This window comes from Lepidochelys kempii, chromosome 22 (assembly GCF_965140265.1).
Source record: "Lepidochelys kempii isolate rLepKem1 chromosome 22, rLepKem1.hap2, whole genome shotgun sequence".
NCBI classification, from domain to species: domain Eukaryota; kingdom Metazoa; phylum Chordata; order Testudines; family Cheloniidae; genus Lepidochelys; species Lepidochelys kempii.
The window spans coordinates 10,957,582-10,970,770 of NC_133277.1; the positions used below are offsets into that span (position 1 = coordinate 10,957,582).

Consider the following 13,189-nt stretch of genomic DNA (forward strand, 5'->3'; position numbering starts at 1 on the left):
GTTCAGTATGGGACCGAAACTTACCCAACACCTTATAAAGCTCTTCCCCTTCACCTCCCAAACCCTAAGGAACAGCGGCCAGGGGAGAGGTTTGTAGAAAATCCAATGCTTCAACAGTAGCTTGAAAGGACTTCTGTTCACAATTGTCCCCTTAACAGAAGCAAGCAACACAGTTTCAGGCCAAGCCAACAAAATACAGGGCTTCATGGGACCAAAGGAGAGAGAAACATAGGGATTGTCTGACTGGATCAGACCAATTGTCCAACTAATCCAGTATGTTGTCTCGGAGTGGCCAGAACCAAATGCTTCAGGAAGGCACAAGAAACCGAGAAATGGCAGTTCTAGTTTCATGCCCCCTGGGAAAGTTTCTCCTTCACACTCATTGGTTAAGGGGTGGCTATCTCCCTGAAATGTCCTCTCCCTCTCTGTGGCATTAGTCCAAGTACCAATTGCTGTACTCACTCCCTTTTCCCTCACAGAGGAGAGGTAAGCAGAGCACTGCCGAGTACTGCACAAAACCCTGACAAAAGAAAAAGTGCTTGTAAGAGAACCATCACTCACTGTTTCATGCTGCACAAGGCAAAATGGAAACCTTTATAACTTCCTCTCAACTCCCAGGAGCTACAGAACTATGGAAGCACACAGAAGGTTCCTGCCTACAATGGGTAAACTCATTTTATAATAAGTGTTCTTGAAACTGCTTCATAAATACCACTCCTGTCCATCATCTCTCTATAATCCACAACCTCAGCAGCTAGGTCATTAGAGCCTATTTCCTAAATTAGATAAACGCCTGAGTAAAAGTGTCATTTCTCTTGATGATCTTCCCCTGAATGGGGCTATTTGGGAAATCCTTCAGGGACAAGTGAAAACCTCCATGCTAGTTGGCTGTGTCATCCACGTTCATGCCCTATGCTACTTCTTACAGAAATAAATATCTACAACAAGTAGTGTATCTTTGTGCAGTCATGTGCCACATGTGTGCAGCACATAATGCAACTCGGAAATGTGCACAATGCGTGCATATAGCATACAATAACTCTGTGTGTACTGTGCATGGATATGCCTATAGCAAACAACTCATATACCTATACGCTTCATGTACGCAGCAAAGATCAAAGTGCAACGTTTGTGATGCATGCAGCATACAACATATACGGAATGTATACAATGCACTGGCATGCATGGGTTTTACACATATGCCACAAAGTAGCTGTATGCGCAATGCAGTTGCCACATGGATACTGTATATTTGTCATTAGTATGCATACATGAAGTGCTCATGCTGCATGTATGAAATAAACAGTACATGCATGTGCAATATATTTGCCACGTTAGACAAAGCACATATTGCATTTATGTTGGGTATAGTAGAGATATAGCAGACAGTATGTCACATCCGTTACAGGCATCGTCTGTACAGAGTAAAAATGTCACTTTCCTACTGCATATTTGTATTTTCCCAAGACATGTTCATTTAAAACTCCTCTGTTGAAATTAATGATCCCTGCGATATAATATATACTCAGTGAACTGCATTGCTAAACGTAATACGGGATTTAGTTTGCCTTTCAACTAGGTTTGGGTAAGGAGAGAGGAAAGAGAAATATACACATCAGGACAGTCACTGATACCACCCCCTCTCTTGCGGCTTGCATAGCTTTTCTGGGATCACTCACGTGAGTGAGGGCTATAGGATGAGTCTCTTCGCAGGGAAGTCCCACAGACACTAGCTCACTGGTTGTAATCTAGCTCCATAATGATAGTGACCAAAAATCCTTACCACCTGTCCCCAATGGAAAAGGAGGACTTGTGGCACCTTAGAGACTAACCAATTTATTAGAGCATAAGCTTTCGTGAGCTACAGCTCACTTCATCGGAGGAAGCTCATGCTCAAATAAATTGGTTAGTCTCTAAGGTGCCACAAGTACTCCTTTTCTTTTTGCGAATCCAGACTAACACGGCTGTTACTCTGAAACCTGTCCCCAATGGGTGTGTCACATGCAATCAATTGGCGGTCTCAATCCAATTCCCAATGGCTCAGAGTCCACATCCCCTAAAGCCACCTCCATAATTCTCACTAGCCAATACTCCCACTGAGAGATTCTGCAAAGCACGGTCAACAGTTTTAAAGAGCGCCCTGCCAAGATCAGGGCTGAGGCACGTGGTGGGGACTCTTGCACTAGCAATGGCAGTGATGTGCTTTATCCGTTTCATCTGTCCCTGGGGCTAGCACGCCAGCACCTACCACAACCAATTACCAATATTCACTTACTCTTTTTTTCTTGTGCGTGCCTTTCAGTAGAAAGCACATGCAGATTGGTGACATTTCTTCAGCCCTTTTTGATGCCTAAGTGGTGTCAGACAATACTACTTCACACTTTGCTATATTGAGATTTTACTCAAGGAGTGTATTGGATTTTCCTAATGCTAATGGGTTTTATGCACGAGCACAAGAGGAGAATTTTCCTCATACATCATTTTTTATACCATGTAAATGGTTTCTCAACAATTCCCTTAGGACGGCAAGCAACACAAAAAGTCTTAAGCAGGCAGAACACTCTGAGAAGGCTTAACACTGCGTGATTGCTAGGGAGACAAAATGTGGCTGTAGCAGAGGGCTTGGTATCAGGGCTCCTTGGTTCCGATCCCAGTTCTCCCACGGATTCTTGAAAAAAAGTCATTTCACAACTCTGCGCTTCTGTTTCTCAGTCTGTAAGAAGGGGATAATGATACTTGCCTACTTTACAGGGGGCATAAAAGCTTAATTATGAAATGTTTGTACATCACGTTGAGATCCTTAGATGAAAGGCAAAATACACAGTCCAAGGGCTTGACACATCCCTCTGAGCCAGCAGGCATAAAAATTGCATGAACCAGAAGGGGCAACTGCAATGGAAATCAAACCATGTTGCTCAGCTGGGATACATCAGATAAGTCACGTGGGTATTGCCAGTGTTCCCTGAATGGATGGGGAGCATGTAAATTAATATAAGTAAAAACAAATTTAAAAACCCATTCTGCAAACAGTTGCACACGGTGCTTGGAAATTAGCATTTCATGAGTATTCGGGTCAGTAAAATGCGATCACTTGAATCTTCACAGAAAACTGACAGGTAGCACATGGAGCCTGGTCAAAGCTAATTCATCTAAAAATCCTAATAATTTTTAAAGGGGCTTGTTTTGCATTATTTGCCCAGCACTTAACTTTCAGCTAGCATGTCCAATAACAGCATTATATATTGTGTACTAGGCTAATTTCCTCTCTCTCAGGCATTTGAACTTAAACTTGCGGGCCCTGTGTCAAAGGAAAATCTGTTTCAATTGTAGCTTATTCTAGTTGCTTTAATAAAGAAGCTTGGGGTGGGGGGATACTCCTGGGTAAACCTCTCTCTCAGCATCACCATATACTAAGCCTAACCTTCATAAGTGAGGAAATGGATGAACTCCTTTAACTCTAAAGTTGAAAGGCTTGTATCTAACATTCAAACCCTCATCTAATCCATGTGCCATGATGATGAATGCAGGCAGGCCCAGCACAGTGCTATGGAAAGCAAATTGTAACCTGCAGGGACTTTTTTGTTATTTTTAAACAGCAACTGGCAGGACTTTCATGCTCCTCAAAAGGTGTTTTATTAAGCACACAAGATCTCGCTGTCAGTATGATTACTTATTACTTGTTACAGCATGTAACAGTGTCTACCATGGATAGGGGAGAAACAACAGGTAGGCTACTGGAGAGACCACTGGTCCAGGACTCTAGTCCTGGCTCTGCTGCTGGGTGACCATGAGCTGGTCATTTCGCCTCTCTGGGTTTCAGTTTCCTGATCTGTAAAATGGGGATATTGACCTCCTTGGTAAAGTGCTTTGAGATCTACTGATGGAAAGCGCTACATAAGGGCTAGGTATCATTATTTGCTCTCCATATCCGAGCGACAAGTAAAGGGGTAAACACTTTAGGGCAGGGCCCATCTTTTTGTCCTAGTCCGTGACGGGGGGCTCTTAGGAGCTACTGCAATACAGATAATGATAAAGAAGGACTGAAGGCAAAATCCTTGATCCCAGCATCCCTGACCTTTGGAAAAGCTCAGACCTGGACGGTTCCAGTCCCCCTCTTCCATGCCAAGGCTAAGTTGGTATCTGAAGTTGCCTGCAGGACAGAATCTCAAATGCATTTTACAACACTGTTCCCCTGGCCATAAGGGCTGTGACATAAGTGCAGCCTCTGCGACTGAGCACTTAACATTTGCCATGAGACAGTGGGATCAAGAGTTTCTGGAATTTAAGTAAGCTCTTCACATTGGATCCGGGTTCCCTTTTCCAATCCACTCTTGCCTTCTGAACTTCCCCCATCACTCTCTGAGAGATTCCCTATGACCAGCTATGGTAGGAGTGGGGCACAGCAAAGGGATCCTTCCTCCAGTGAGATCCTGCTGCTCTCTAGTGGTTAAATAGCTGCAGGCGTAAATGTGTTTAAAATAAATGAGTTTTGATGCATTTGAAGGCGATTCAAAAAATAAACAAATAACTATGGCTCCTCCTCACCAACAGTGTTATAGATCTCTGAGAGCAGAGGATGACATTTTATAGGAAATAGTATAATCCTCCTCTTGCCAGGTGCTGAACATCCTCAGCTCCCATCAAAGTCGGCAGGAACTGAGGGCACTCAGCACCTCACCGAATATCACCCTCCTTTGTGAGTAGCCTACATATTGAAGTCTGTTCACAAACATGCCATGACCCTCTTCCATCCAACAGTTCTCAGAAGTCTATCTCACAGAGCAATAGTGCAGAGCTATCTGCGATCCCATCATCTTTTGTCAGCCAAGCATCTTGGTGTACTTCCCATGATCTTAAAGATCTTCTTGCCCTGTGAAGCTGGTTTCTTTAACATGTTCCAACTCTTGACTTTGGGTTCTTCAATATCAACAATGTCACTACTTATCCAGGAACTAAAGTCCCCCTTGCTTATTACAGTTTTTCCACTCGATATTTTGATTCCAGCAGGTGGGATTATTTATGTTTCTTGCTTCAGGGTACAGGATGTTCTGAAGTGATATCAGATGCACTTGCAGAAGAGGGAAGGTTACGAGTAGATGTTAGTAGATCAGCGGTTGAGCTGATACAGGAAAAGGAGATAGAATCAGCTGCGTATTTTGTGGTTTTAGCTGGGACCTTTGTTTTCTCTTTGGTCTTGTGCGGGTTTCTCTTTCTTTTTCATCATGATAGATTTTCTTGAAATGTTCTCATCACGATCAGATGTTCTAGGGCACAGGATGTGGTTTGTACAATAGGGTTTTTGCCATGCAAATCTGCAAGGCCTGATATATAATAAAATCTCATGAGGCACAAATTAATCCCTGGTGCAAATCCAATGAATTAGTGTAGTTACAACAGGGAAGAATTAAACCCTGAATATCTTCCCCCTTTTTAAAGAGCTAAAATTGTTTCTCCTTTTGTTTCTCAGGGAATCTTAATCCTATAAAGACTAAACAATTGGTCACAATTTTCCATCAATGTTTTTTTGGGGGTGATGAAAATTTTCTGTGGAAAAATTTTCACTGTTTTTAAACCACAAAAAGCAATTCATTCTAAAACAAAAAACAAAACAAAAATACAGTTTTCAATGAAAGTCCAAATAATTCTTTAGAAAAATTATTTCCCTCTTAGCTATGCTAAACAGACAGGAGCAGCCAGATGGATAAGTATTTTGTAGTATATTGGAAGGACTAGTCTGAGCACAGGCCCACTGCATTTTAATTCCAACTCTGCTACTGTCCTGCTGTGTGACCTGGGGCAAGTCACTTAACCTCTCTTTGTATGAGCTGGACCCTTCTTAAAACATCTGGAACTCCAATTTTACATGTTAAATTGAGATCCTCAAATAAAGGGTTCTATCTCAAGTGTTGCTAGAGGTGAGAACAAGCCACAACCACCCCTGGCTTTGGAGATGTAGGGGTGAAATGGCTTGCTTCACACTCAACTCTAATTCGTATTAGTTGATCTTTTAATTAAAAAATATCCGTTAAGATCACATGGTAACTTTTAGGAATATCTAAAAGGCAATGCTGATAAATTTAAAATACAGCAGCACTCTCTCTCTCAGCATTCTGTTAACATCAGAAATTACTTCAATGGATGTTCATAGCCACCCTGATGTCTTCAGAATGCTTTGATATGCATATTCATAGCTTTATTGCACATAGTGGGTGATTTATCCTCATTGCTGTGTGAGAGAAGAGCTACAGTTCACCAGACAGAGCTTGCTTAGATTCCCATGCTGGTATGCACATATACGTATAAATAGCAGAACAAATCCTGTTGTCTGCGTTGCAGCTTTAACTCTACCTCTCCCCACTCTTTGTCTTTTGTCTATTCAGATTATAAATTCTTTGAGGCAGGAACTCTCTCTTGCTATACATTTGCACAATGCCTCCTATAAATGGGCCCCAACTCTGCTGGAGCTTCTAGGTCCGACTGTAATACTAAAAATTAATAAAAATAATAAATTCAATGAAGTCTATACATTTGCAATAAGCCCCCAAACAAGACAAAGAGGGGGGAAAACACGTGCACACACCAGTTATGGGGTTTGGTTACAAGAGTTCAGTACATTTCTAACTGTTGATCAAAAATTATCCAGTCCAGGATCAGCATCTGAGTCAATAACCCCTGCAGGAGTCAATTCCACAGCTGTCTCAACTCCTTTGATGTATTCTAAATATACCTGCCATTCATTCTGCAATGCATGGAGTCAAGCTCCCCTGGCTCCCCACTGAGCCAGTGTTTGATGTGAACAAAAACAGTGATGCTAAAAGAAAGTTGTAAATAAAAGCTGGCATTTCTGTCCCCTCTTATCAACATTCAGAGCCTATCAACTTCCTAGAACCAAACTGTACAACGACACCTTCTTAAACGGGTAACAAAGATCTCAAATCAGGCAAAAAAAAGCCATGACAAGGTAGAGGAGATGGAAGCTTAGCATGGCATGAGATTAATTTCTTTAATACAAATAACGCTGGTTATTACCTACTTTGCAGGAATCAATGTCTCCAATGTGAATAATGTCTAGCAATTAAATCTGATGGCGAGTCTGTATGTATTGGGATTAGAGGTAGATTTGGGTCTAAAATAACGAAAGGGTTTTATAATTAGGCATAGGCACAAATTAAAAAGGTGCTGATGGCTGCACTATGGGGCCCCAATGCAAGTCTCTACAGTATATACCGGTACCTAAGACTACCACAAGACCTCGTGTGCAAATGTTTTATTTCAATATTGAACATTTATATTTGTGTCAAGAAAGTGTCTTGAAGGCAATCATCCTGCGGTTGCACGCTGAGTAACCCAAAAGGTCTTTCTCCTCTTCTCTGATTCTATAAAAGACACAGCTCTGTCTGCCTCCGGATTAGAATAAGTGGTTATAGGTTCAAACCCCCACGCACACTTCCCCCCAGTAGGAGTTGGGATCCGTTGCATCTTTGATCTCTACACAATATTGAGAATATGAGGAAACTGCACACAGACAGGTGTTTAGTAACTATATACCAACACACAAGACCTAACTACATACATATATTGCTGTTCTGTTAGCATCTGGTGGTCTCTGCGATAAAAGGCAGGGAGACCAACCAGAAGACTCCCAAACTATTTCAAAGGATACTGCCCAATTAATATACACTACAAGATCACACCCATTGCTAACAGGGCAGCAGTAATAATAAATAATAATGATGATATTAAGTGCTGCAATGCTTAAGTCAGAAGCTAATTCAATCCTATGATGACCTATTTCCAGTAGAGATAGAGAAGTGTAATTACCATTATACAAGGCACTGGTAAGACCTCATCTGGAATAGTTTGCATAATTGTGGTCTCCCATGTTTAACAAAAATGAATTCAAACTGGAACAGGTGCAGAGAAGGGCTAGGAGGATGATCAAAGGAATGGAGAACCTACCTTGTGAGAGGAGATTTAAGGAGCTTGGCTTGTTCAGTCTAACAAAAAGAAAGAGGAGAGGAGATATGATCGCTGTTTATAAACACATCAAAGGAATAAGCACTAGGGAGGAGAGGAGTGATTTAAGTGAAGGGCCAATGCTGGCACAAGAACAAATGGCACCAAATTTAAGCTTGAAATTAGATAGAGGTTTCTAACTAATAATCAGAGGAGTGAAGTTCAGGAACAGCCTTCCAATAGGAGTAGGGGGGCAAAAAACCTATCTTGTTTCAAGACTGGACTTGATATGTTTTTTGAAAAGACGGTATGATGAGGATGTTCTTTAAAACGATTTGCACTTTACAAAACAAATTTCACCTTAGTATCTCAACAAGATTTAAAAGTAATGAATTAAGCTGTACAGCCTCCCATGTGATGTATTTCAACCCCTGGCTTAGAGATAATAAAACTAAGGCACCCCAGATAAGATAAGTGACTTGTTCATGGTCGCATACGTCACTGGTGGGAACTGAACACAAAAGCCATGACTCCAAGACCCCAGCTCTAACAGTACGTCTCACTTTCGCTATGCGGGTGATTGTCCTGTTTGTGGACACATGCTCACGGGAGCTGGCACAAGTGTAAATAGTAGTGTAGTCACAATAGCATGGGCAGCGGCAACTGAGGCACCGTTGAGTCACGCCAAAGACGTACCAACCAGTGCCAGGTTTTATTCTTGGCACGGCTCAGCTACCCGTGCTGCTATAGCTACCCTACTACTAATACTCCTGCTAGCTCTCACTGAGCTTCCACAAGTATGTACACACAAGCAGGGGAAGCCACCCCTGGCGATAGAGTACGCACAGCCGTTGACTCCAGGCTAGGGGACTGCTGCCATCTCAAATTACGTCCCTCTAAGAAAGCAGCACTAGGTTCAGAAAACTACACACCGAGTTAAAACTTCAGCCTAGGGGCGAGAGCAGGGGAATCGGACCGAAGATAGGTGGACTACGAGGGAGACCTGCAAACGCACAAATGGCAGTTAGGCACTAACTTGCGCTGGGAGTTAGGAACCTTTGCAGGTCTCCCCTTGTTCCCCTAGCTCTGCTTCTAACTTCACATCGACACTGTAGGGACTGCAGCAGCATAGCTGTGGTGCTGTAGCTGTGCTGGCATAACCCTGCACTGCAGATGCACTAAACTGACATAAGAGGGAGGGGGGTTTCCATCGCTGTAAGATGCCACCTCCCTGAGCAAGGGTAGCTAGGTTGATGGCAGCATTCTTCCATTGACCGAGCTGTGGGTACACCAGGAGTCAGTTGACATAGCTACCTCACTTGAGGTATGGACGTGAATCCCACAGCTGTGCTGACCTACGTTTTTAAGTGTAGACCAGGCCTTGTGGGGTAACTTTGATCAGGTGGGATTTTCAAAAGCTCCTAAGTGACTTCAGAAGGTAATTTTCATGGACTTTCAATGGGATTTGTGCTCCTGGGTCACTTAGAAGTTTTTGACAATCACACCCTTAACTCTGTGCCACAGCTTCCCCATCTGCAACATGGGGACAATTCCTATGCACCTTTGTAAGGCACTTTGAGATCTGTGTATGAAGGATGTGATGGAAGAGTCGAGAGTTGTTGCTGTTATTCCAATTATTCACACTTACATACACAAACAAGTCATGCCTGCGTACACAGCGTAGCTGTCTAATCAGTCAAGTCACCCTGAGGTATGCATGCGCTTCTCCAAACAGCTGAGAGAGAAATCACAAGGATCCACTCCCATAGTATTAAATACAGGGCACTTAATAGCGTGGCAGAGGGCTGGACAGATGGCTCAGCAGCCTTGTTCCCTTTCCCTCAAGGAAGCAAAAACTCAGCAGAATCTGCTTGATAAAACCAGAAGGTTTCTGTCATGGCAATAAAATAATAATAATTAAATAAAACCTGTCAGCATCTCCCCCAAGGAAACCACTTAAACTCAGATGGAAGCTGGGAAATTAAAGCCCCACTCTCAGAGGCAAGGCATCCCTCCAGCTACAGGAGGATCAAATCAGTAGTCTTAATGAACAAGTGGCTACCAGCATCTCCCCTGGGATTGGGGAATCCGCACCTGATGTAATTGCTAGCTGGCAGTTCCCGCATGAAGTGAGCTCTTGGGAAATTGCAGTAATTAGGGAAGCAGCAAAGTACAGGGAAGCAGGTACTGCAGGGACATGTACTGGTCCTCAGCAGATGCTATTGTAACACCTTCCTGAACGGAACATGTGCAAAAAAATTTAAGGAACTTCATTCAGCCCCCAGAATAAGGGAAAAGCAGAAACATGACTCATTTCAGAGAGCTTCTCTTATACCATCAGAGAGCACGAGGAGGAGTAGGAGGAAAGGGAGACTGAGATGAGGACTTGGAATCAAAATGCTATAATGTAACAGAGGCCTGGATTGAATCTCTCTAAGTCAAGAGGCTCAAATCTGGCTGAAAATCAATAATGGCAGAGCACATTATGGCTGTTTGGAGGCCTATGAGAAATGAGTCAGTGATCCTCAGCTCACTTCCCACTATCACAATTAACTCAATCAATCAATGAACCAAATTCTCCACAGGCATTGCTTCAAATGGAGTTGCCCCTGGTTATGCCAGCGGTGAATTTGACCATCTGATCCCATGGTTCATTTGCCATGCAGAGCCAAGTGTGCAAACTTTGTGGGCACATCTAAGACTTCCATGTTTGAAATCTTGAGACTAAAGTGTCAAGTTAACTTGGTTGCCAATAGAAAAAGCAGAGGCAGGTGTCCTTCCAGGGAGGGACTCCATTCTGAAGAACTGTGGCTCCCAGAAGGATCCGCACAGAGAACTCTCAATAAAGGATGTGACAAGTGGCAGATGAACCTGTCATTGTGTCCCTGAGAAGACTTGAGCTTTATCCCATTGCAACCATAGCCTCCCCGGGTCCCACTCACTATTCCAGCGGAGAGGGTTCTGCACAGCCTGGTAACTATTGGAAGTCTAATGTGGACCTGTCTCCGTCACTTATTTTTTCATTTAATAATACATTCCACCAGCATCACTAGACACACTCCACTGATCTCTCCGTCTGCGAACACAAACTCCTTGCTGTCACAGGAATTTGCAACAGCTTCATTTGGCAATATATTCCTCAATATATACACATGCTACAGATTAGCATTCAGCACGAAATCACGACAGACACAGCTACGTCACTGGTAACATACATTTCCAGTGATTTTGTCACCTACATAAACTTCTCCTGGGTACGAAGTAACTTTCATTTCCTCTGGCATGAACCTAATGCCAGCCATACAGAGCTAGCAACTTTTACCAGAGAGCTTGAAGAGATACATTTGCTGGAGTCTGAATGTCTGTTGCTAGTTGTTCACTAGCTCCTGCTATTGTACGGTATCCAGTAAGACGGCTTTGGAGACAAGTACCGATAGAACTGCAACAATCAACCATTATTAAAACCAAATGTGCAATTTACGGCAGTGCAGCCCTATAGGAACAAGGCAAGTGAAATACAGTTTAGAATCCAAGAATGGAGGGAAATAAATTAGCATTTCAGATGAAGTCTATAGAAAATGAGTCTGCAGAAGTCTCAGTATGCATTACGCATTCTGTGTTATTTATATATCTTACAATGAATTATAAATGCATTATTTATAAATGCAAAGCATGCATCTACTGTGCTATTGTAACAGAACATCAGTTCCCTCTCCATGTGAGGCACAAGAGCATATTACGGTGAAAACACTTACTGAACTGTAGGTGTTGTGATTAGACCACATAGCAAAGTTTTCCTTTACAGATAGTTTACTGTGCCTTTGCACTAATGCTGCCAAAGCATCTTTCTCATAGTTACTAACTGCACACCCATACAGTCCCTTAAATTTACTGTAGGGTGCTTTTGTAAATAACTCTGTTCCTACATCCACACCTCCTCAGTGGTTATCCCATCAGCTATTAAGAGCTGAGAGGGGTCAGCCTGACTAGTACTTGGAGAAAAAGAGAGTAGGAAAACCCCAGCTTTCTGCAAAACACGGCTTGGTGATTCAGTAGGTAGCACACTTCCATCGGAGTCATCACTGCACCAGCCTTCCAGTGTGGTGTTATGGCTCTGTGCTCCTGGAGGTGCTCTTAGCCTGCAAAGCACTTCATGACATACTTAAATCCACCTCTGTGAAGCAGGGTCTTAAGTCGCTTAACATTGGCTTCAACGGGATAGAAAGCACATGCTGATGTGTTTTGCTGAACAGGGGCACTTTGTTCAATTGGGACCTTAAGTGGAGTTGTAAAATTAAGGCTGCTGTGTTTCACACCAGAGTTGGTTACACTACAGTGGTAGGTGAAATGATCCTGTCTGAAGAGTTTGCAAAGCGCTTTGTGATCCTGTTCAATATATTTTGCTTATTTTTTCTGTTTACAAATTGCCTGTTAACAGATTCTGATGCTCTCAGATTCATTTGCTATTCAAAACTCCCTGCAAAATAACTTCTGCAAATAATTCTTGGTTTTTAGGTGGAACCAGGGCAATTTGAGGAGAGCATTCGATGTATGAACTGTGCTGATCTGAGACATAGGACACATGATATTGTATCTATTCCTTGACTGAGTGAGCAGAATGCTTAAAATCAGGTGTCCAGATATAAATCCTATGAATATGAATGCAAAACTCACTATCATCTATATTTGCTTAAATTTCACTTAACATCCCTGCCATGAGATCCACTTCCAGAATAATCACAGGAAATGAAAATAAAAAGGGTTCTAATACAGCCAAAGTGACATAATTTTAACATTCAAGAGGATATTCAGAACTCTTTTATTCTTTCTTTAATTTCCCCATCACCTCTATTCTCCCAGAGTTATTTCTGGATGAAAAGTACTAGAGAAATATAGTCACACAACAAGACTGTTTGGCTTTTTATCCCCAGCCAATTACTTTGCAGCCATGTTGTTATGATAATGACAGGGAGCCTCATACATAATCATCTAATTACTAGCAACTAGAGACAAAGTAAAAAAGCCAGATACGCATGGAAAGTACCACACACATTTTTTTCCCTAAGAAAAGTTCAATGGAAACTGAGGAACTAATGGTTTAGCTCTATGGGCCAAATTAATCCCTAGTGTAACCCATCTGACTTCAATGGAGTTACATCTGGGATTAATTCATCTATTAATCCTTCTGTGGAGGGAGCTCAGATTCTGCTGCTCGGACGAAACTTTAGGGAAG

General features: G+C 42.4%; 1 protein-coding gene across 9 annotated transcripts in view; it reads right to left on the bottom strand.

Annotated features, from left to right (window-relative positions):
- GRAMD1B (GRAM domain containing 1B) overlaps positions 1 to 13,189 on the bottom strand; it is a 333,007-nt gene that overhangs the window by 190,288 nt on the left and 129,530 nt on the right. The window lies entirely within an intron of this gene.